Raw genomic sequence first — 25679 nt, forward strand, 5'->3', positions numbered from 1 at the left:
CTCTAGTGGACGTGTGTGCACGTGTGTACACGTGCGTGTGTGTGTCTGCAGACACGCACACCCTCAGCCCAGAGAATGGACGTGAACTACACTCACATTCTCCCCTGTCCTGCTAAATCTGCTCCAGGTCATCCGAAATGTTACTCAGCTGCCATGTTTTTAGCAACAATAAAAATGAGGGGCGCCTGGGTGGCGCAGTCGGTTAAGCGTCCGACTTCAGCTCAGGTCACAATCTCGCGGTCCGTGAGTTCGAGCCCCGCATCGGGCTCTGGGCTGATGGCTCGGAGCCTGGAGCCTGTTTCCGGTTCTGTGTCTCCCTCTCTCTCTGCCCCTCCCCCGTTCCTGCTCTGTCTCTCTCTGTCCCAAAAATAAATAAAAAACGTTGAGGAAAAAAAAAAATTAAAAAAAAAATGAGCAGAAATCATCGATTCCAGGAACAATAAACACATGCAGAAAAAAGTGGCAGATAGTAAAGGCCGCTGGGAAGGGTTTCACAGGCGTCTTTTCTACACACGAGCCTGCAGATGTGCAGCTGCCAGAACGCCCCGGCTTCTGCATTCGATTTACACAATAGTCTGGGTTGCCCCAGTTGTGACCACGCAGCTTGGCTCTGAGCTTTATACATCCGGACCTGAGAATCCACTTTATTTGTGTTAGGACTCCATCCAAAACGTTCAGGGAAGCCAACTCCCCTCACCCCATTAAAGGTACACTACGTCATTTTACTAGCCTGTGGAGCTTGGCGTTCGGAGGTAACAATATGTGCTTTGTTCCCGCACAAGTTTGCCACGAAGTGTGCCGCGGTCTTTGCCAGGGGTGTGCTGCTCCTTCCCAGGAGGGTTCACAGCCCCCGAACACTTCGGAACTGCTTAACAGCCTGCTCGAGCCTTGCCTTTTATGGTGTTTTCCTTCTGCACCAGGGAGTGACAACCACTTTGAGTGTCAGCCACCGAGAAACAGATGACAGCAAAAAATCCACTCTGCTCTTCGCTCCAGGATGTCCTATCTGCCTTGAACTACTGGTCTTTGAACCCACTTTCTGATAATGAATTTGGGAATGCCAGGGGGTCTGGGGGGAAATAGGAGTCCCTTAGAACAGCTAGCCAGATGATTCTATTTTAGAAAGCACAGAAGAATGTCTCGTCCCCACCCTGGTAAGTTAGTTAATAGGTACAGGGCACAAGAAGCCCCCAAACAAATGGAAGAAATGGAACAAAACGTAAGCTACAAAGTAGGTGTTTGATCACATATGCTAATATTTAGTAACTCAGAAATAGGCTTACTTATTAATTTGTATTCATTATTAATTGATAGTTATCAGAACCATATCACAGGGCCCTTGTACTCATAGACTCATCTAGTGTGCCAGCCCAGTAAAAAGAAGCACCGGCAATATTCACTGGAGGTTGAAGGGAGGACGGTGGAGATCTGGTGCAGGCACTGTTGTGTTTTGGATCTAGTATCTCACTTAATCATCACAGCAACCCTATGAGGCAGTGTCGCTATTTTCCTCATTTTGCAGATGAGGAAACCAGGGCACAGACAGGTTAAGAAACTTGCCCAAAGTCAAAATTTCATTGGATTGGAGCATATTTACAAAGTGGGGGAAAATCACCCCAGAGACATAAACTACCACCATATTGTGGAGGGCTTTGAATGCTGATGTGGATACACCATAATAATAATTATTATTATTACCACTACTACCACAAGCCAATATTCTCATGGTTTTTTTGGTGTTTATGGCATCTGGACTAAATATGTAATAGTCTAGGTCTAGCAGGTCCCTAAAAAAGGGCACCAGTTGACAAATTCACCAGCCTCAGTTCTTTTTGCCCTTGTCTTACAAGTGGTTCATGTTAAGCCACCACACTAATTTTCAGTTAGTCTCTGGTTTTGGATCTTTCATTAAAAATGCCTTGGGTACAGAGCCTACTTTATATATATGTCTATATATGCACACACTTAATATATATACATACATAGATATACACACAAATACATACGTGTGTGTGTGTGTGTGTGTGTGTGTGTGTGTGTGTGTGTGTGTATGCTTGTATAATTGCACTAAATGTTGCCTATCTGGTAGGTGTCAACAAATAGTGAATCAGGAAGTAAGATTCTTCCCATTTCTAAAATGTTAAGGACTCCATAATTTTAAAGACCATGAAATGGATCCAGCAGAAGTTGTTCTTCTGACCAATTTCATTAAAATATTTACCAGCTCAAACTGCTTTTTATGCTGTTTGGAAGGCCATCTTCTTAATTACGTAATTTATTCTAGGGCACTTATTTGGCTAATCGCTTGGAATGGAGTAGGTTTTTTCACTGTAAAGGAATGACCAAGCACATGAAGGAGAAAGCATATGAACCATGGCAAGTGTGCCCAGCCTCTGTACTCCTTCCCCTTGGACTTGGTGAGTTGGGCTGCCCCTCTGCCCCAGGGGCATGTCACCTGCCCAGGTCCTTATTCCCAGGAGGGCATTAGAATCTGTAGGTAACCGCGTACTATTGGCAGAGGAGTAAGATAAATTGGAGTAAGGGAGTCTACAAAGTGGCAATCCCAGTTTACCTTTGGTCTTTTCTAGACCTTAATCAAATAATGCGTGGTCTTTAGTCCATTGTATTAGAAACAGAGTCATGATATTTCATAAGTTAGATGATTGATTTCATCTACCATCACATGTCATGTTCTGTCATGACTACAGTTACACGTTTATGCTCTGGACTTGGGAGTTACAGTTTGATGTTGGGGCGGGATGGGTTTGCTCTTAGGGTTCCCATGACCACTGGGACACCTGCTTTAAGTCTGAGGTGGGAGGAGCAGCTCTTGTATTTCCGTCTCCATCCCCCTGGGCTGCCCATTAGCCTTTGCAGGAGCCGGCCTGACAGGTTGAGGGGTGCCCTTCAGAGGTGCCCAGGCCTCTCACAGTGTGTAAGCAGGGAACTTCCCCCATTTCTCCAACAGACTGTTGAAATTGGTCATGTGCCCTGCCATATTAGAACCGCTTCCTGGGCTTGGACAGATCCCTAGGGCTGAAAAACAATCACTGAACTAGGAATCAAGAGATCTGGTTCTTATCCAGACAGCCAATAACCTACTCTAGGACAAGTCTTTTTCTTTTCTGAGACTGGTTTCCTCACCTGAAAATTATGAGCTTTATGATTTGTAAGGTCAGCTATATGTGAATTCTCTAGTAAGTACAAATGTATTTTCATAAGTTGGGGGAAAAAAAACCCAGAATGTTTTCTAAGAACTGGGAGTTCTAAGAACCTGCAATTTTGTAAAAATATTTTCACTACAAAAATTAAAATATTAGGCAATCTTATAGAAGGATTCAGGACCATTTTGTTGTTGTCTAGAGTTATACCTGTGATCTCAAGCCTCTCCATTTGACAGACATTTTCTGAGCACTAATTTCATACAAGGCAGCAGGGCTGGGCACTGCAATTAGGACTCAGTAATTCAGAGACAAATAAGTCCTGCCCCTGCTCCCAAGTTTCTCATAGTAATCTGTTTCCTTCTTTGGATGTTCAGGACCCTTGGCTAATGTCAAAGAGATTTATGTTGGAGACCACGAGCTTCGGTTCCTAGCTGTCCTCTGGCATTCAGAGCCTAAAAGCTCCAGGATGGTAGATATCATTGACATGGCTTTATTGCTCCTACGAGTGATGAAAATTCTGCCCTTTAACCTACATGAGTGCAGTAACAATGATTTCACTATGGCCAATATTGCCAGACCTCATGATTTATCAAGAAGAATCCAGAAATCAAGACTGTAGGTAATTACACCCTAGAGGGCTATATTTAAGAACAGGCAGACAGGGAGCCAAAGGAGGTGCATGAAATAAGAAATGCCAAGGAAAGGTCTCTCACTTAAGACAAAGACTATTGATGAAGATGTTCCCTGACACTGGCATGTTTGGTTCTTCATTAAAGAAGAGAGAAAAAGAGAATGTACAAGATGTAACGTTCATAAAATTCTGCAAAAGTAGTATAAAGAAAATAGAAGAAAGAGGGGGAGGAGGAAGGAGGGGGAGAGGGGGAGGAGAAGGAGAAGGAAAAGAAGGAGAAGAATGAAGAAAGAGAGAGAGGAAGAGAGAGAAAGAAAAAGAAGAAAGAAAGAAAGAAAGAAAGAAAGAAAGAAAGAAAGAAAGTAAGTTCTGTTATCATATGAAAAAGAGAAATCATGAGATAATAAGGAAGGTACCTAAATTAGAATGGCCAAAGGTCTGGCTGATTGGTGGAGACAAAACTTTTTTTCCTTATCCTGAGAGCTGCCATAGGGTGTGTGTGTGTGTGTGTGTGTGTGTGTGTGTGTGTGTGTGTGTGTGTTTATAGGACCTGGGCCAGTTAAACAGGCGTGGTTGGGACTGGGACAAACTGGAATGTATTTCTAAAGGTGATTAACAAATGGGTTCTATTCTGATCCAGCCATTTGTTACCGTGCAGAACAATTTTAAATGTTGGGCAACCAATTTAAGACATTCTTTTTTTAAGATCTAGTGTGGCCCAAACAAAACATGCCTGGATCACTAATTTGCAGGCTCTTTTCTAGAGCATCTTTCATAACTTTATATATTACATGCACGATCTGAAGCAGCAAGTGCAGTTCAAGACAAGTTTCTTTCCCAATGCAGAAACTTCCAACAGAAACCAGAGCAGGGAGAGGCACTGGCACCCCCACCGCACCCCTACCCTGGCTTCCTGTGCAAACTGTACAATCTACTTAACGTTCTATGTTCATGTGAGTCTTTCAGAATATACTTTCCTCCAGCCAGGCGATCCTGGATTTGCACAGGCAATTCTGTTTCATTTGCTTTCAAATGTTCTCTACTCAGAAAAGGTCTCAACTGAGTAGAAACTACAGTTGAGTTGGGCATAGGCGAGGATATCTTCAATTCTGAATCTTCCCTAAATATCCATGGTAAAAAAAAAAAAAGTTTAGTAATAAATTATTCAAATGCGCATTCATTCTTGAAACATTTTAAGGATGTTTACATTGAAACCAGATGCCTCCCCCACAGACAGCCCCCATTTCTGTTGATTTTACAGCTCTACTGCTCACTTCAGTCTTCTCAGTAGGGTCTTTGTTTCACTCACGAGGAGAAAGAATGTTCCTTTTGTTTGCTTTTCTTGCCATCACTGTGGCCAGCCTCTGGAGGGAACTCCCACCATGCTGTGATTTGGCTAGCATCCCTTCATTTCACTCCTGAAAGTCACATGCACACGGTGGTAAATGGGTTCTGATACACCACGTTGCTTGGGCTTTTCCTACAGCCCCTCTCCTCTGTGTGGTTGGAATTCTGTAGGAGTTTGAGCTGCAAAATAAGAAGTTGAGTCAGTTTGGGAAACGCATCACATAGAGCAAGATGAAGGTAGGATTTCTAGGGAATTTCTGGCCCTTCAAAAACGTCATCTGAACCTAAAGCTTTTATTTCTAATCTGAGCTGAATCCATAGGCAAACAAAGACTTAGCCGGAAGAGTCATATTTGTTAAAATGCCTGAGCTCTTGCCATGTGGGAGGATGGGGAGCATAGCTATTTCCAGGGGTGTGCTTGTTCTTTCTCGATGGGTTGGCAGTTGAACGTATAGCAAGCACCCAAAGGGAGAAATGTCTGAGAGTAAGTAAATGTCAAAAAGATAACTGAACACATTTCCACACATTTTTATTTGGCCTAGTTCATCCATTCATTTATTCGTTTGTTAAAGAAATATTTATTTACACCTGTTACGTATTGTTGGGCTCTATGCCGAGGACTGTGAGATAGCAGTGCATATCTTCTGGTAGAGGTGAAGAAGAATCCAGAAAATTATTAATGTGGCAAAAAATATGGAGGGAAACACACGGGATCATGGGAGACCAGAGAAAGGCATTCAGTGTGGACTAGGTAGAATAAAGGTAGAGTGAAAGAAGTCTTCTGGAAGGAGGTCACATTCAAGGTGACTATGAGTAGGGTTAGCTATACCAGGGTGTCTCAGACTTCCATGTGCATAGTAATTATCTGGGGATCTTATAATATTGGGGATTCTGATTCCAGATATCTGGGGCAGAGCCTGAGATTCTGGATTTTTAAGGAACTCCCTTCCCTGACAACTTGATCTGAAAATAGCACCCAGCCCCCACCTCCACCCCTCCCCTGTCCCCTTATCCTACTTATTTTTTTATAAAGTCCTTATGAATATCTGATATTAAACATTCATTTATTTATATGTTATATATGGGGAGACCCCACTTAAAGAAGGGAAGGGACTTGTCTGTGGTCATAAAACATAATGGCTGAATGAGGAGTACATCTCTCTTTTCTCCCTTGGTTTATCTGTTTTGATTTTTATTAATTTTAAAATTGTATTTATTTTTGAGTAGGTAGTATGTTCATGTGGGCTAAAATTCAAAAGACACAAAGATTGCATACCACCAAAGCCTCTGCCCCTCCACTCCTCTGAGGTTCCCAATAGACAAATCTGTTACCAGCTACCTGCATATCTTACCAGAGATGGTCCACGTATATATAAGCAAATACACACATACATTCTCCAACACCACTCTCACCCCTTCCTTAACCTAAATGTTAACATATGGTTCCACTCTTCTGCATTTTGATTTTTTTTGTTTCTAATATGATTAGATGATTGGTCCTTATCAGTATATGAAGAGCTTTCATATTCTCTCTTACAGTGAAAGGTATTCTATTGTATGATATACAAAAACTCAGCCCTACTGAGGGGCATTTATTTGCTATTCTGCAGTGAGTAACATGTCATTTTTGTACACAGGTGATCAGTAGGATAAAATTCGTAGAAGTGGGATTGCTGGGTCAAAGTCACTGTGCATTTGTAGTTTTAATAGACATTGCCAAATGGTTCTACGTAAAGCTTGACCCAGCAGCAGCGGATTTTCCTACACCTGCATTAACGCTGTGTTAACAAACTCAGAAACCTTTGCTAGGTTTATGAGTATGAAACAGTTCAGTTTTAATTTGCCTTTCTCTTAGTATGAGTGAGTTTAAGCATCTTGTTATATGTTCCAAGGCACTATTTATATTTTCTGGTCTATGAACTGTCCATTTCCTTTTTTTTTTTTTTTAATTTGTTTGTTTTTGTACTGGATGGTTGACCTTATGTCTCACTGATTCATAGAAACATATATTGAGAAGTTACCATTTCACTAGTCACATTGAGATTGAACATCTTTTCATACATTTAAATGTCCCTGTATTTTCTCTCTTGAACTGTCTTTATATAGTTTCCCTCCCTTTTTCTTTTGGATTATTGATCTTGATTTGTAGAGCCACTTGTGAATTACAGAATCAGGCTTTGGGACCCCATTCCAACCTCTTACACGTGGCCATGCTGTCTCCTCTAATGACATTGTACTTTTCTTCATTTCCTAGAATGGAAGAACATTTTATAAGTGGACATGTAAAAACCAATGTCCTAAATACCACAAACTCAGAAAACGTAGCCTCAAAACCGATTGTTTTTTTAAGGGGCAGGATAATGTGAGTCACTTAATTGCTGGCAGACACATCACACATGAACTTTTAGAATAGAAAATGAAGCAAACCTATAACAAATTTTGCAAGCAACTTATAAACAGAGGCTACGGTCTAAGATATTGATCATAGTTGGTAGAGAAGAAAAAAAACTCCAGTGATTAACTGCAATCTTCAAACTCAGTTTAAATGCAACCATGATGTCTTGGTATCCCTGGATGGATGTTTCTCCTGTCTCTGAATTCCCAGAGAACTGTGTACCTCTCTTAGGATGACTATCAATGTGTGTTTTTGTTATAGTTAGTTGCATGCAAGTGTATTCCCAAGAGCATCACTAATTTCCTGTATTGCTTATAGATTTTTTTTTTTCCCGAAGGAAGCCTTGAAGGCCCTAAGCCACAGTCTTCTTTTTTAAAGTCAGGTTTATGGAGGTATAATTTACATAGAGTAAAATTCACTCTTTGCGAGTATACAGTTTAGTGAGTGATGACAAATGTATACAGGTGTATAATCATCTCCAAAATCAAGATACGAAACATTTCCATCACCACAAAGTGTTCCCTGGGGCCCCTTCACCATCAGTCTGTCTCTCCATTTTCAGCCCCCATCAATCACTGATCTGATGTTTGTCCCTATAGTTATGTCCTTGCCAGAGTGTCATATAAAAGGAATCATATACTCTGCAGCTTTTTGTGTTTGGCTCTTTTTTATGCTAAGCCACAGTCCTTTGCAATGAAACCCAGGGGAAACAATTTCCCCATTGCTTTGTGGAATTCAGGCTAAGTAGGCTTGCTCACCAAAATTATGCGAGTGGTTAGACAGTGGTCACAAGGAAGGAGTGAAAAGGAAGTGGGAGAGAGGCAGAGCAGAAACTGATACAGAGACAGAAAAAAAGTTTAATATTTGTTATAATGTTCTTTATTGCTTACTTTACTGTTGCTTTGTATGGAGCACTGCCACAGTGCCCAGTGTTTTGTGTAATCTGCATGAGAACCTTACACATTGTTATTATTCCCATTCTGCAGATGAGGACACTGAAGTTCAAGTTGTTTATGTGGTTTATCCCCAAATAGAACCCTAGTGAATGAAATACTGGGATTGAACTGAACTCTGATTTGAAAGACTTTGTTTTATGCACTTCTCCAGGCTCCCTCTCCCCCAACCTCTAGGAAGGGAGAGGTAAAAAGAGGATCTATAAGCTCTGGTTGGAGGAGTTTTCTTTCACTTACCAGAAATTCGCTCACTATAAGCCCAGAAACTAGCACAGTCCCTATTATATAGTAGGTGCTCATTAAATACTGTTAAATGAACCAGTAAAAGAGGAATCTTACCTTCCTGATCCTTCTAATGCGAACATACTGAATTTTTTTCCCCAGTGGCTCACTGGTAGTTTTTCAAGTGTCAAATTTTTCTTATTTTTTAAAGTTTGCTTTTCTACTCCAAGTAAAGTGCAAATTGTCACTCAATCTCTGATTTTGTGTCAGGGTACGTTATCTCAACATGTGCATTGAAGGAGTGTGAGCAAGTTTTAACTATCTCCTTTTGGATTGTCTATTGTTTGAATGACGGTTTATGTTCATTAAAGACCACTCCAGAGGCAATATTCAGTTAATCGTGACTTACTGTGTTCTATTTCTAGACTGTAAGGGGCAAAAGTCAGTATTAAGTAAAATGAACTTAATATGAATACCTAGAAACAATTTTAGTAGATATTTGATGTCTTAGATATATTTGAATACACAATAGGATATATATAAAATAGTATTGGAATTAAAGGAAAATCTAATCTTATGGTACTTTAAGTTGCTGGCAAACCAATAGGGTACATGGCAAATTTCTTCCCAAATAAGACTATTGCTTTTCTAAAAACAATCTGAATGCTTGAAAGCAGATGAATATGTCAGGAATGTTGACAATATCACTTTGTGGAATGTTGCGAAATGATGTCTGAGGACAAAGATGAACAATGTAAAACATAGCATTCTATCCTATAAACGCATGCACTTTCCAAAGAGGTTTCCAAAGTATTTCAGGGATGTTTTCAATCCTTTGAATTTCTCATTATCCCTTTATGTAATTCTGTCTCCCAAATAGTTTCTCTTTGGGCCACGAACCTTGTCAGTGGAAGTAAGTATAGTGACACCTGGGTTATTGGTCTAAGTAACCACTTTTTATTCAAAACATTTGCCCATTCGATATCCTGGACCTTCCAATGAACTTTTGTCTCAGAGCATAGTAAAAGCCTATTTTAATGGCAGACCTGTAGAATGATACTAATACCCACCTTTAAATTAATTGGTCAATTATGCCCACTGGCAGATTTTCTACCAATCTGCAGAGGGAATTGTAAGGGCTGGCAATTTCTTGAAATAGCAATGTACACTTCTGTATATGGCAATAGCACAGCAGACCCTGTGCTTTATCATTGCAACCCAAACTAATGGAACACACTGTAGACCAAACAAACAAAAAACAAACAAACAAAAAAAAAACAAAAAAAAAACAAACAAAAAACCCATAAAAAGCTCAAAAAAGAACCCCACTAAGTTATTACAAAGAAGCAAAAAGTACTTTTGAGCATTTTTTTTTTTTTTTTTTTTTTTTTTTTTTTGTCATTTGCCTTCAGCACAGCCGTCGGTAAAGGAAGGGAAATTTAATAAAGGGAAATAGGAAAACAACACAGAGAAAGTGAACTTTTGCTTTAAAGGACAAGGTAAGGCTGGTTTTCCTACCAGCCCTTCACATGGATGCTGCCTCTTCTCATTCTTCAGGGGGATGGGGACAGGGGAGGAAAGGGACAGGGATGCTGAGAGCAGAAACTAGAATAAACATTAGGATTGTAGGGTCAGGAGAAGTTAAGTGCCAGGGGAGAGCTCAAAGCTGTCAGAACATGCAGCCAGAGCCAGAAGAGAGAAGGAGGCATCGAGACCACTGTCCAGGAAGTCAAGGAGTGGGGCCACTTCGAGGACATATTTGGGAAGAGCCCTGGAGGACCCCTTGAGAAGCAGATGCAAGGAACAGGACCAGAGAGGTGGACAGATTAGCACATCCTGGGAGGCGGCGTGGCATGGAAAACAGAAACTGATGGAAACTCAGAGGTTGGAGGCACCACAGCACCTGAAATCTGGAGGGCTCAATTCCTCCTGCCCACCCTCCAGATACCCAGTTAACTGCCATGTAATGTTAATTGTAATTCTCCCCACCTCCTCAAGTCTGCTTCTTCGTCTCCATCTCTCCCACATTAGACCAGGCAACTGAGACTGCAGGCTCTCCTCCCAGACGGCCTGTGTGTAGAGCCCTTCTCTGCCACCTACTGGTTTTGTAACCCTGGGAAAAGTACTTAGCTTCCGTATGCCTCAGTTTCCCCATCTGATAGATGGGAATGCTAATACTAGTACCTACCTTACGGAACTGTCGGGAGTGCGAAATGAACTAATGCCTATGAACCATTCACATGGTACCTGGCATAGAGGAAGGACTCAGTGTTAGTTGCTGTGTTAGTTTCCTAGGATGAGCAAGTTACTCCAAACTGGGGGGCTTAAAATAATAACAATAACAACGTATCCTCTCTTGTTCTCGGTTCTTGAGATCAGACGTCTGAAATCAAGGTCTCCACTGGGTTGCTTCCTTCTGGAGGCTCTGAAGGAGAATCTGTTCCATGCCTCTCTCCTGTGTTCTTGTGGCTGCCTGAATCCGTGGTGTTCTTTGGTCTGTGGCTGCCTAACTCCAGTCTCTGCCTCTGCCTTCACATGGCCTTCCCTGCTCTGGGTCTGTGTGTCCCAAATCCCCCTTTCCTTTCTCTTATAAAGATACCAGTTATTGGGGTTAAGGCCCACCCGAAATGCCAGGATGACCTCATTGGAAGAGGCTTAATTACATCTGCAAAGACTCTGTTTCCACAGAAGGTCATGTTAACAGGCACGGCGGGTTAGGACCTGGACTATTCAACTCACTACCATTATCACAATTATTTTCAATTCAGGAGCTTCCCATCTCTCTTAAAGACTCTGAAAATAGTCTCCCTGCATACAGTCTTCACATGACAATCCTTTCTCAATACATAGCCCCACTGATCTTTCCAGAGTAACTTCCCTGTTTATACCCTTCAGTGGCTCCCCACCACCTGCGGGAGAATATGTGACATGCTGAGCGAAGCCGTGGCCGGGTGCCTGCCTCATCTCAGCAGGGCCATCTCCCACGTCCCTCCACCTTGCACGTACCTCTCCAGAATAGGACTGCACTATTTCCTGCCTCCTGGCCTTGCCCAGCCTCTTTCCTCTCCTTATGTACCATTCCCCTCCTTATTGAGGCTTTATGCAACCTTTGCAGTGCAGTTCTTACTTAATCTCCTCTGAGAAGCCTTCATGGGAACCACCAGCTCCTCCCTCCTGCCTGGGCATTCTCCCCCAGACCCCAGGAATTGGCTTTTTCCTCTTTACCTCCAGTGCATCTTTGATTTCTCCATCACCAAACTTTATTCATTGTTCTGTAAAGGCCCATTAATGTTTTTGTTGCTTTGTGAGGGTTGCACCCTACTCAACTCTACATCCCAATGCCAGTGTGGTCGGTAATTGAAAGCATTGAGTAGTAGATGGATGGATGGTTGGATGGATGGATGGTTGGATAGATGGATGGATGGGTGGATTGATGGATGTGTGGGTGGATGGATGGATGGATGAATGGTTGGATGGATGAATAATAACTGGGAAAAGGAAAACTGAGTCATGGATCATGTGGAACCACAGGGAAAAACCTGAACTAAAACTGGGGCCTTCTGCAATGAGAAGATCTGACCAGTTAGTTATTAGAAGAAGGAATGTGGCTACTTAGGACTTACATCTGTGTAGTGGAAATTATGAACAACTATGTATATAAACAGTCCTGTACATGATGCTCAAGGTAACTGCTGAACAAACTCATAGCTCCCCAGGGTACCCTGATTCTTCTCCATTTCCAAAGTCCTAAATTAACAAACCACTTTGGGACTGGATAAAACATGGTTCTCACATATTACACTTTAGTATGAAAAAGATTCACTGGTGTATAAATTTAAAATCAAGCTTCCTAGACCCCATCCTCAGAGATTCTGATAAAGTCAGCCTGGGACAGGCTCAATGATTTGTAAAGAGGTTAATAGTGCAAATCCTGTCTCTACCCAATCCACTCTGTGTGACCTTAGATTGTGTCTTAATTCTTCATCTCTGAAGTGGAGAAAATAATAGTTCCCCTTTATAGGTCTTTGGTGAGTGAAGATAGCAATAAGAAGAGTCTGACATCGGGAGGTGCTCACAAAAGGTCCCTGCAATCATTGCTGTCATTATCCATATCCATATCCATATCCATATCCATATCCATATCCATATCCATACCACCACCGTTACCACAATCATCTTCTTCATCAAGGATTCTAGATCAGTGGTTCTTAATCCTAGCTGCATAAATTTTCCTAGCTGGGAAATTTGAAAACAGATCCTAATAGACTTCTGGAGTGGATCTCAGGGAGCGGCATTATTTTAAAGCATCCCGAGTCTCCACTGCGTTGTCACAGTTAGGACCCAGCAGGCCCTAGACCGGCACTTCTCAAACTTGAACGTGCACGTGAATCACCAAGAGATCTTACAAAAATGCAGATCCTGACTCAGTAGGTTTCAGGCTAGCTGAGCATCTGCATTTCCACCGTGATGCTGGTGTTGCTGTGCACAGACCCCTCTGTGAGTGCAGCCCCTGAGCCCAAGCAGACGTGGTGGGCGCACGGCTTGTTCAGGGGTTCGATGTCAATACGGGGACCAATTGTGATGGATGCCATGTGGCTCCTGGTTACACCCGGGCCTGTCACGTGCCTAGTGCCACACTCTGTCTGGAAGCTCCCCCAGTTTGTCACTAACACTGCCAAACCCTGGGAGGAGACACAGGCAGGCTCGCTCTGACTTCTCTGATAAGATATGTCAAATGAACATTCATTATTGTCCCAGGAGCCCTTTCAGAAGGCATTTAAGGAAATGCCACACACTTAGCACTCTTCAGATTTCAGAGCTCAGGGTCATCGTTTTACCCATAAAAGGGCCATTTGTGTGTGTGTCTAAACTGCTAAGCCAATTGCTCTGCTGAGTGGGAATAGTATTGTCGCCTCTGTTTTTGGCACTAATGACTTGTGTGTTTTCTAGACATCATTAAATACCAAAGTCCCTGGCCCTCGATTTGGTCCACGTATAGTGACTCCGAGGTCTCCAGTCACACTGGGCAGGGGAGGGAGTGGAAGGTTACAATCAGAGCCAGCTAACAGAGGATGTTAATTCTCCAAGACTGCGTTGGCATCTTGCAAACTCATTGTGATTTCCTCAAAGCAGCCCCATCCAAGGTTTAAGTTGTCGGTGAGGCCCTCGCTGCTGAGTATATGACTGGACTCACATCATCCTGAAATCACCCCAGAAATGAAGCCAAGAGCAGCTTCACTTATCTTGCGTGAACTTTTGGCTGCATGTTGATTAGGCAAAATTATGAGTCATTTAAATACCTGATTACAAAGACTCTTACTGTTTACGTGGCAAACCAATCCTTTGGATTTTCATTTCATATTTTATGATTCATAAGATCTAGAGTCAATACTAATTATATCTTTTAGAAGGCATGCATTATTTATCATCCTCATTGCCAGAATAATAAAGGCCAAGACAGACCTTTCCACGTAGCCCATAAGGTAGATATTATTAGCCTCAGGTTACTTAGAATGAACTTGAGGCACAGGGAAGGTAAGCACCTTGCCCAGCGTCCCCCATCTAATAAATACAGAGCTGGTATGTGAGCCGAGCACCCTATCCTGGCAACGCTCTCAACCGCGGCACCAGACCCCTCTCATAGGAATGTTGCTGTTCGGCGTTTACGAGAGTGCTCGGTACCTGCCAGGCACCGAGCCCAGGGCTCCACATGGATTGTCTCCTTTCACCCTCGAGATACCTGTATGGGTTAGGCACTATTAATTTCATTTTCCAATGGAGGAATCTGACCTTGGAGAAATGATGCAACTGGGTTTGAGCCAAGGGCTCATGTCCCCTCTCCTCAGTCCCCTGCCGCTCCTTCTCCAACCTGGAGTGAAGGCTTTCCGAGTCTGTCCATGTGACAGTTCCCTCAGTGCCCACTCCTGTCCACTCTGCCAAAGTCCCTTTGCCATGTAAGGTAACATGGATCAGCACGTGGATCAGCATGTGATTCCAGGATCAGCCCGTGGATCAGCATGTCAACGTCTTTGGAGCCCATCATTCTGTCTACCACTACCACCTTCCATGTCAACCCTCTCTCATGTCAACCCCATGCGATCCTTCAGCTGGTCTCCTGCTTGAATCTTCTCTCTCTCCTGCCTCCTCCAAGGCAGCGGGACTGATCTGTTAGTTTTTTTTTTTAATGTTTATTTATTTATTTAGAAAGAGAGAGAGAGTGCAAACGGGAGAGGCAAAGAGAGAGAGACAATTCCAAGCAGGATCTGAGCTGTTAACACAGAGCCCAATGTGGGGCTTGATCTCACGAACTCATGACATCATGACCTGAGCCAAAATGAAGAGTCAGATGCTTAACCAACTGAGCCACCCAGGCATCCCCAGAGTGATCTTTTAAAAGATTAATATGTTCCTTCACACCTTGTCCATACCTTCCCGAGGCCGTGCTCTGACCAGGCCACTCTCTGGCCTCCTTTCCCACAACTATCACTTCACTCCCTTTGCCCCTGCCACACCGGTCTCCTTGCTGCCTCTCCAAGATGCTGAGCACAGCCGTGTCACATCACAGAGGCTTTCCGTTGCCTGCTCCCTCTGCCTGGGACACTGTTCCCTTGATATTTGATGGTTGATATTTACATGGTTCTGTCACTCACTCCATTCAGGTTTCTCTGATAGAGTGTCACTTATTCATCCCCACACCACTCTCTCCTCTTAGCGTGGTTAGTTTTCCTCAGAACATTTCTGAAGTTATATTGTAGATTTCCCTGCTTTTCATGTCTCTCTCCCTTCCCTGGAATGTAAGTCTTGTTCTCTGCTGATCCCCAGGACCTGGGACAACGCTTGGTGAGAAGTGTGTGCCCAATACTTGTACCAGGAAGGATGGAAAGGAGGGAGGGAGGGAGGAAGGAAGGCAGGCAGGCAGATCAACAGGCATACAGACATAGACAGACAGACAAAGGGATGGGAAAAAAGAAAGAAAGGCATGGTGGAAGAAACTGACTTAGTTGATTCCCCTTTTTATGGTTGTATCTGAGGTCTTATCCCTTCAGAAGAATGGTGATCCAAGTACCTCAAAATGAAAGAAATCACTTTTACTCTTTTAATTGCATATTATTTATAATGCAGTTAACCACCGCCCCCCCCCCCACTGTGATAGCCCCCCACTGGGGTACAAGCTTCCACCCACAAGCCTGTTACTTGATATTATTACATCTGCCACCTAGAAGCTGTGTGGAAGCTCTCTGTGTCTCAGTGTCCTTGTCTGTAAAATGGGTATAATAATGCAGCCCGTATAGGGCTATTAGGAGGATTACATAATTAATGCTTGCAAATCACTTAGAAGGGATCCAGGGACAGAATAAGCATCATGTACATGTTTATAAATTTAATAAACCGAAATTTTACCCTTAAATTCAAGCTATTCTCTCTAACACTCCATTCAAACCTTTATTTAATTTAGAAAGACATTTGGAAACGTTCAGCTTTTTACTTAAATCAGTCTGTTTCTGCTTTCTTACAAATCAGGAAAGCCCTAGTTTATATTTCTGTTAAAGTAAAATGGCAAAGTGTATCTTTGCCCGTTTTTTTTTTTTTTTTTTTTCTGACAATGGTCATATTCTTACCAAATGTCTCTTCTACGGACTAGGGCTGTTAACGATGTTTTCTAAAATAATGGGATTATCAAGTTTAGGATTTCACTTGCTCAGGCTGTTTTACTTTAATCCTTAAGACTGCCCTGAAGTCATCCTAAAAGACACTGTCATTTGCCCAGCTTTCCAGGGTGCTGGGGTTTGAAATCTGACACTTTGCTGCTTGCCTCACCACCTTGGAAAGGCTGCTTCCCCCTTATTAAGGAAAAGGCTGCTCCATTTGTTTTGGCTCCAACCAACCTAACAGTGTCTTTAATTCAGCGACGGGCTGTTTTCCTTGGAAGTTGGAGAGTCCAGTGGTTTTGGGTCAAGCTCGAATTCTTGCTGGTAGTTCCAAACTGGAAGTCAAATGACTTCCCTCAGCAGTGGTGGAGGCAAGAAAGTGGGGCCAGCCTTGGAAAGTAGATTTTGAGTATTGTAGGCTATTCATAATGGTGCCTGATGAAGTACAGTCTAATGCTGTTCGAGGCTGATATGGACAAATCATTTCATTATTCTGATCAAATGCATGGTCCTGATACCTGTATTTGTTTTGATAGAAAGCAGTTTCAAGCTAATCCTAGGAGTCAAGAATAGATTGAAAGATTACCTACTGTATACAGATGCAGGACAGATCTTTTCAGGGGAGATCATGCTAGAAGGACTAAAGGCTGGATAGACATTGGCCAGAGGAAGTTTCAGGTTGGGAGAGAGAGAAAGAGAGAGATAGAGAGAGAGAGAGATAGCTCATGCCCAGGGAGGGGGTTCATTGGCCCAGTGCCTTTTCTCTGCCAAGAGCTGTGATTTGGAACAAAGGAAGGCAGCTCTCAGAGCCAATAGCAAGCAGCTTGGGCAGCTGTTGTCTAGGTCAGGGGCATGATGAGGCTACGCATGAGTTCTCCAGACTTCCCTCACTCTTGCATTAATAACCAAGGTGAGCTCCCTGGATCTTGGAGATAAATCTTTTCTCTTGTCTCTCTCAATTGTTCTGATATTCTAGGTTCCAGAGCAGAGAATTTTTTTTTTTTTTAAACCAGAGGTCCATGGATCATCTCAGGGTATCCATGGAAGAATTCAAAAGGTTCCTGAAAGCTCAGAAATTGCCCACAAAATGTTGTATGCATATGCATTTCCCTGGGAAACATCCTCTACTTCCTACCAGATTCTCAAAAGGATTCTGTGATTTGCCCTCCCGAAAAGCTTGGGATCACTGTTCAAGATGGTAACATATATCACTTTAGAACACTTTGCACTTTTGTCTCTTTCAATCTCTCATGATATGTGCAGACTTTGGCAAAGCCAAAGTGTTATGAAAAAGTTTGCACAGCATCAAAAGACCTTGGATAGCAAACTCTAGTGGTAAGGGTAGTCGAGAGCCTTCACGAGCAGCTCTAGTCTGAAGGGCCATATGGGCAGACGTAGTGTCTTAGTCAGCTGTGAGCTGCTATAACAAATGACCATAAGGTGCTTAAACAACAAACAACGTTTCCTTACAGTTCTCGAGGCTGAAGTCCAAGATTAGGGTGCAGATAGACTGCGTTCCTAGTGAGGAACCTCTTCCTGGTTTGCAGATGGCTGTCTTCTTGCTGTGTCCTCATATGGTGGAGAAGGAGAGGAAAGCAAACTCTCTAATGCCTCCTGTTCTAAGGGCACTAATCCCATCACAAGGGCTCCACTCTCATGACCCAATTACTTCTCAAAAGCCCTGTCTCCATCACATTGGAGATTAGGGTATTGATATATGTATTTTGGGGGACACAAGCGTGCAGTCCATAGTACCTGGGGCTGGCCCAAACAAGCAACTCAGGAGCCTTCACTCGAACACAGGCACATCCAGGCAAAACATATCCAGACTGATACAGGTATCAATGAATAAATAGGATTATGCTCATAATAATAAAACTATTCACTGACCACCTACAATATGTCGGGAGCTTTGGATACCTTACCTCATTTGATGGTCACAATAATCTCATGAAATGGATACTATTATCTTTCCCATTCTACAGATAAAATAACTTAAGCTCAAAGAAGTCAAATAAATTTCTCAAGGTCATTATGTAGTAGAACTGGTATTTAAGGCCAGGGTTGTCCAACCCATGCTTCCTCCCAACTTAAGTAGCTTTGTGACATGCCAACAACCATCATGGCAGCCTGGGGGATGCTGATTAATTTAAGGTCTCCTTCAGGGCTCTGATTTTATGATTTTTAAAGTTAACTGAAAGAATCACAAATCAAACAATCAATTTGTAAGTCACACACTATGTTAGGAATTAGGAGGGATAACCAATTTTCTTCCCAAAGGGACTGCCAGGCATACCCTGAGGGGCTGGGATTTCTGGAACTCTGTGGAGTTAACAAGAGGAGACTTGGAAAGTTAGAAAAGCGAGGGGGAGGCTACATTCCAGACATAGCATATGGTATGAGAAAGCACCAAATTTGGAGTGGGACAAACAGATGAAGAAGGTGTCAAGTTCTCTGGGGAGGAGTAGAGAGTAGGAGAGGCTATACACAGGGTAAAGCTTTGACAAGATGCTGGGGTGACTTAGCTGAGCCTCAAATAAAGGAGAACTATCCCAGAAGCCGAGGGGCCTCCCCTCCCCCATCCTAACAAAGGGAAATTTCCACAAGACAAGGGGGGACCGAGTCCCAGATGGAAGCTGACTGCCTGTTCTGTAGGGAAGTCTTCACTTCTAGCAGAGAACTCTCCAGTCGTAGGAAAACCTATCTGAGTGGCAAGGACTTGTCCATTTGCAAACCATGGCCCACTGAGGGCTTGACTCGGAGACGAGTGCACAGTAAGGAGTTAGAGGAGGAGAGTGGTAATTGAGTGGGAAGAAGAGAAATCACAAAGGACTGAGAGAGGGCGGTGGCTGAGTCCCAGCACAGGCAAAACCATCTTGTATCCGTTATGGGTGCATAACACTTAATGCAACTCAGATTATGAATGCAACAACCTCCTTCTCCCCCACCCCCTATCCTAAGAATGTTGCCCCAGGAGGGAACGCGTCTGGAATGGCACCACCACGGAAGGCAAGCTCAACTTTGCGTCAGAAGCAGCCCTGCCAGCCTCCCCGCTACTTTTCCCATGGGGACAGACACTGCATTCCTTGGGGGAGGCCTGGAGAGCTGCTGAGTGTCCACTACCTGAAGGGCTGGGCCAGTCGTGGGAGCTCATGAGAGTCGGGAACCGCTTTCTCCTACACACAAGATCTAACGTCTTGTTGGGAGCTCACATGCTTCTCAGAAATGGAGGGCACATCTGCTCTAATGAAAACATGTCCCTTTGTGAAGTCGCATGGACTCCATCCTCGGAGCCTCCAGAGGGGCGATCTTCCCTGTGCTGGAGCTCCCCCAGTGCTCCTGGCTCCCAGTCAAGCATCCGCCTCTGTGTCGGCTCTTTTTCCACCTCCACCTCCCCAAGTATGCCTTCCCCTCTAGTGGGTTAAATTTAGCTCTGAATGAATGCAGAAAGGAGAACACATTCATGTAAACACAGATCAAGTAGCTTTCAAATATAGGCTCGACACATACAATTGGCACAAAAGATCCAAGCTTTTCTGTTTCCTTCTCTCCTCTTTCTCTCTGCTTTTCCTGTCTTATCATCAGACCCCTACACACTTTTCTGCATTTAGTGAAGCTAGTTAAATATATAGCTTGGAATGTGGGGCTGTTTGTCTTTGGACCAGAGAAAGGAGAATCACTTGAGTGATTGAGGAACATCAGGAGTCAATGAGAGTCCTAGGTGGTGGTGATCATTTTCATTTATTGATTTGATGGTCTTAGAAGCCCATCAGAAACTTGGAAGCCTCTTTTGTCTCATGTATTAACAGGGTTTTTTCTCCCATGGACCAAGCCTGTGGCTGCTACAGTGTTGCACAGATCTGCAAATATTTCCCCGCTGACCAGTCATTATGTCCCTAAGTCCCTAACTTTGAGGTCACCCCTTTCCCTGTAGTCCTTCACACTCACAGAGCATTTATAGTTCTCAGAATACTTTCTCATTCATGAGTTCCTTTCATCTTTATAAGAACCTTGTGAGGTAGTTAGCTGTCCCTCTTCCCAGTTTACAAACAGAAAGCCTCAGTGCAGAGAAGTTAAGTGACTTGTTTGAGGTCACACAGTGAGTGGCAGAATTAGGATTAGGACCTAAGATCGACACTTTTTCTTATGCTCTTTCCACTCTACCTTGAGCTGCTTTGGGGAAAGGCACTTTGTCTAGGGGGCCCCATCTGGGAGAGTTGGATTTCGTAAACATTTGCTAGCGTATGGAGGGTGAGTAATCATGTGAGATTGAGACCCCAGACCTTCCACAGGGCATCATGCGGGCTTAGCATCTAAACGTGGTAGGGGCTGAAGCTAAGCTTTCCCAATTTGATTACTCATTCTCCAACCAGGAGAGCACACAGGACTGAACTGATAGGCCATTGTTGCTTCCCAGCCAGCACCACAGGACGCCTCTCTCCTGTCAGTAGTGCTGACTTCCAGAATGTGTACAGCATTATCGAGTCATGGCTAACAATGAAAGTGTCGACGGCCACACTGCAACAAGGGATTCCAAGCTGACAGGGCACATCGTGATCATTGTACTAAGGCAAACTAGACTGGCCCATAAGCTCTCTGAGAAGCCAATGACCCAATTGTGTCTGCTGGCATTACATAACCAGACTGGCCTTCCCAAAGACTTTTTCCCTCTGTAGCTAATTTGTACCCAAACCTAGAATCAACTCCACCGAAGAGCACCTTTAATACCTATGTATGTAGCTCTCTTCCCAAACATCCCCAAATCAAGCTTGTTTTCCATCTTTTCCTAGGACTTCATCCATCTCTTCTTAAGCATTTCCTTCTCATTCCTTCTTATTTATAATTATTAAATTGATTCAGTCCAAAAGATATGACTGTAAGTGTCTATGAATCGTTAAAAAAAAGAGCCTGGTAATGACGTTTCTAGACAATAAATGACAGAGCAGAATCCCCCTCTATGAGAAAATACAAGTACCGACTAATGTGAGGAATTTTAAGAATAATAATAATTCACCCCCTTTCTTAAAAAAAATGCCTACATAAAAGGATGGATAAAACCAAGTCACTCACTTGGTCCCGTCTATGACATTATTAATGAAGCAACATCGGGTTGAGTAATTAGGACCTACTGGTTCTGGAGCAGCTGCTGTGGTCACTCTTTTCAGTATTTTATGCTGATGCCCTGATTTCTCACAACACCCCTATGAGGTTAAAGTTATCATCCCACATTAAAGAGAAGGAAAGGGCACCTAAAAGAATTCAAAGGGTGTAGTCGATGAATCTCTGGGCCGGGATTCACACTTGTCCATAGAGTTCATGCCTTTTTTCTGCATAACACCCACCTACTACTTCCTAATCCCACTTTTCAAAACTGTTATCAGTAACAGGATTATTATGAGCCAACATGTGAGTATCAAGCAAGACAAATGTAGAATGATCCTTAACTACCCTGCTCTAATTCCCATATACCTTCCTTATACCACTTCATTTCCTCTCGTGAAATGATGCTGACCCACAGCATCAGTCAGCTGACATGTCCAGAGTGAACCAAGAGAAAAGGAAGCCATCAAACTAAAATACTAACGTTCACTTCTAGATAGATTTCCAACTGCTCATTTTGAATCTACCATGTACAGAGCCTAGTCAATATACATCTTAAGTGACATCCAGCCTAATCTTGGTTGGTTCTGTTTTCTAACTTCTCTTTCTTGCCCCATGGAAACTCTCTAGATGAATCTATCATTCAAATCACATAGAGAAACACAGCACATACTTGAAATCCCATCAACTTTCCTAAATTGTTCACAACCAAAGGAGCCAAAAGCCTCCAACCACCGTTCCCCTCCTTTTGATTCTGTGCAGAGCTACTACATATGTTTTGAATGACTACATATTCTACAAGACCCTAAAAGGCAAAAGAGAGCTCATACGAATACAAACACTGTGGAGGACCCGGGCATTCCTTTTAAAATTACTTTTGTCAAGAGAAAGCTTCAGGTTACTCTGAAATTTCACGCTCCTAGCTTCCACTTAACAAGACTTTAACTTTTACTCACTCAACGGGTCTTGGCAAGTCATTTCCCTCTCAGTTTACAGGGCTCCTGTTTTCCCCCCAGGGGAGTAGGCTATGTTCATCTGTGGTTCCCAAAGGACTCATCCTCTAAAATAGACTGAAACTTTTATTAATAAAACATCTATTTTGCAAATCTAGCATTCCGTATTCTCTCCATGTAATGCTTTGGAATGCAGCATCTATCAGAAAAACCGTTAAACAATACGGGTAGTGCTTACACAACACAATTTAATATCCCAGCATGAACTAGTGATTCGTTACACACATTCTGCACCATTGTAATAGATCTTTCCAGATTGTAAATGTGTGGAAGACAACAAGTCACCAATATTAGCACTGGACTATGAATTCTTTGTGATATCAAGCCATAGCCTAATGTTTAGTACAGAATAGCTACACAATAAAAGTTTATGAAAGAAGTGGCATAATTTGGGTTAGGAATGTCTGTGTTTGTAATGGATTCAATGATTTTTCAAATTCTAAAATGTAGAGATTTGAAGACAGCCGTGCTGTGAGAGGAGAAGATGTTTTCCCTCTGCTCTGTGGCCAAGCATCAGCCATTCATTTCACAAGCCTTCCTGTTTCACTTAGGATTCTTAGTGACAAGCAATAGAAACTGATTCCAGTTGATAGGAGCACAGAAGGCAGGAACTGAAAGTGTATTCACAGAATAGCCGAGAAGGCTAGAGAAGGGGGCTTGGACAATGGGCAGGACCAAAGGTGAGCTACCAGCCTGAAAGAATTCTGGGATGCTGTGTCTTCAAGATCCTTGGCAGATGCTCATGCCTGACTGAGCCCAGATTGCATGCCATATTGTCACTTCTGTGGGATCTGGGGAAGCAAGTGTCTGGTATTTCCCAGGTTCTATGATGAGAGGTGGCTCTCAACTCTCACTATGGCTTGTAATATGAGAATTCCCCAAAGAGGAAAGGGGTTTGCAAATTGGGCATCCAAACAACATCAGTCAGCTACACCTCCACCTGGACAAAACCCCAGGGTTCAGCATTCTGAATCTCATCTCTCCTTTGACTTTTTGCCATACCGGCCTTGACAATCTTCAACGCTGAGTGAACACACAACCAGTGTGTGTCATGGGTTTTAGGTAGTTAGAAACCACTGAGGAGGTATACACAATTGGTCATGAATCTTTTGTCTATTTCTAGTAAACTCAGTATAGTGGTTCTAAACCCATCCCTAACCCCTACCTCACCCCATAGGAATTTATTTCTGTATATGTTCAGGGAAATGTGCTCCAGGAAATTTTGATGCAAACTTCTGGTTCGGAACCATGTCTTAATATTTCCCATTTTCCACAGCTTCTTTACAAATCATTTCTGTTCTCTTGAAGTCCCCCACCCCACCTGCACCCCAACGATCCTTCCATTAGGTGGGAAAATGAGGCCACGTGTCACACACTCACTCAACTTTTCTCTCCTTCATCTTAAAGTTTCTTCTTGTTTCTACCCATTCCATCCTCCTGCCCTGCTTAATTACTCCTTCCTTCCAAGGCTACCAGTGCTCATGGTCTAATCTGAGACTTAATACTTATTTTCCCTTCTGATTGTGTCTTTGGCCTCACTTTCCTGATGCCATAATTCCCTTCATTCCAGAAACATTTCAAGTCTTACCTGACCTAATGACCCTTTAACTTGACCCTGCTTCACATAGACCACCTTCCTGTTCCTCCAATCACCTTCATCTTTCATATCCAAAGATCTGAAAGGAGTGGTTCATACTCATAGATGCTTTCCCTTTACTTTTCATTCATTCTCAACTCCCTATAATCACTTCCGGGCTGACTTTCCACACACACACGTTACTGTCCCAATGTCACCTATGGCTTCCTGACTGCCCAGGCCAATAGCCTCTTCTTAGTCTGCATCCTTCTTGACCTCTCAGAAGCATCTGACCCTTTTGAAAATCCCTTTTCTCCTGTTGTGGCTTTTGATACAAACACCCCTCCTGATTTTTCCTTCTGCTTCTCAGATGATATTTCTCAGACTCCTTTACTGGGCTTTCTTTCCTCCTCCTTCCCCTCCTCCTCCTCCTCCTCCTCCTCCTCCTCCTCCTTCTGCTTCTGAGAGAGAGAGAGAGAGAGAGAGAAGGAGAGAGCATGAGCAGGAGAGAGGGGTGGGAGGTAGGGAGGGAGGGAGAGAGAGAGAGAGAGAGGGAGAATCTTAAGCAGGGTCGACACTTGGCATGGAGCCTGACATAGGCCTCCATCCCATGACCCTGGGATCATCACCTGAGCCAAAATCAAGAGTCGGATGCTCAACCACCCAGGTGCCACTCTTCTCTTCTTGTTCTGTTTTCTCACTCTGGCCATTCTCATTTCTTTAGCTATAACCTCAAAATAGTTGACACCCAAATTTATATCCCCAATCCTGATTCTTTTCACCTGTGATTCAGAGTTTTCCAACTGGTCATTTCCAACGGGTGACCAGGCTCTTCTCCCATCCCATCTCCCTTCTTTACTCCTTTAAAAAAAATTTTTTTGTGGTAAAATATACATGACATGAAATTTACCATTTAAACAAATTTTAAATGTACAGTCCAGTTCTTATTCATTACTTGCTTATTATAGGGGTCTGCTTCCCCCCACCCCCCCCCCCCCCACCCCGCCAACCGTATCACTTGCTGAACCTGTGCTGAGTGCTAAAGAGCATGGGCTCTGGAGAGTCTGATCTGAGTTTAAATCTCAGCTTTATGGCTCTGGCTGAGTCTCTCAACCTCATGGGCCTCACTTTTCTCATCTTGTTACTCTCCACTATTGTTGGGTACACAGTCACTCTGCTGAAGCAATAACAGCTTGGTTTATTTGTGAGCAAACACCCTGGAAAGAACTTGTCCTGTGGGAGCTGGTGCTGGAAGTGAGGAGAAAATGAAGTATTTGAAGAAAGGGATAGATCTCAGCCAGAAAGTAGGAGTTCTGGATATATATTGGAGTGAGAATGTGGAATCTGGCATTGGCTTCGATTTATGACACAGACACAGCTCCACCCACACCCGTTATGAAAAGGAAGAGAAAACAATCAATCAGTAAAACTGTTTTGGGGACTAACTTCAGTCTTCGGGCAGAGGAGTAATTGCTCATCAAGTGACAGGTAAAACCTCTGTGAAAGTTGAAAAGGCAATTTAGTTGAATTGCAAGAATTTGCCCAGGAAAGAGGTGATTTGGGGAAATTTGATGTGCATACCTTTTAGAATGCCTTTCAAGTCCTGTGTTTATAGAATCATCAAGGGTC

At 43.1% G+C, this 25679-nt stretch overlaps 1 protein-coding gene and 1 long non-coding RNA gene across 11 annotated transcripts in view; one reads left to right on the forward strand and one right to left on the reverse strand.

Moving 5' to 3' along the window:
• The window catches only part of PALM2AKAP2 (PALM2 and AKAP2 fusion), a 465690-nt gene that overhangs the window by 109725 nt on the left and 330286 nt on the right, over window positions 1-25679 (forward strand). The window lies entirely within an intron of this gene.
• Window positions 4972-22505, reverse strand: LOC121034814 (uncharacterized). Of its 3 annotated transcripts, none has more exons than XR_005792628.1 (4): window positions 22418-22505; window positions 17832-17923; window positions 7338-7392; window positions 4972-5322 (listed from the first exon to the last, which is right to left on the reverse strand). It is a non-coding gene; the product is annotated as an uncharacterized LOC121034814 (long non-coding RNA). The 3 variants fall into 3 exon arrangements; XR_005792627.1 differs by having other exon boundaries at window positions 17832-17930; XR_005792629.1 differs by lacking the exon at window positions 17832-17923.

Source organism: Herpailurus yagouaroundi, unplaced genomic scaffold (assembly GCF_014898765.1).
Source record: "Herpailurus yagouaroundi ecotype Mexico unplaced genomic scaffold, PumYag 160, whole genome shotgun sequence".
Taxonomy (NCBI): domain Eukaryota; kingdom Metazoa; phylum Chordata; class Mammalia; order Carnivora; family Felidae; genus Herpailurus; species Herpailurus yagouaroundi.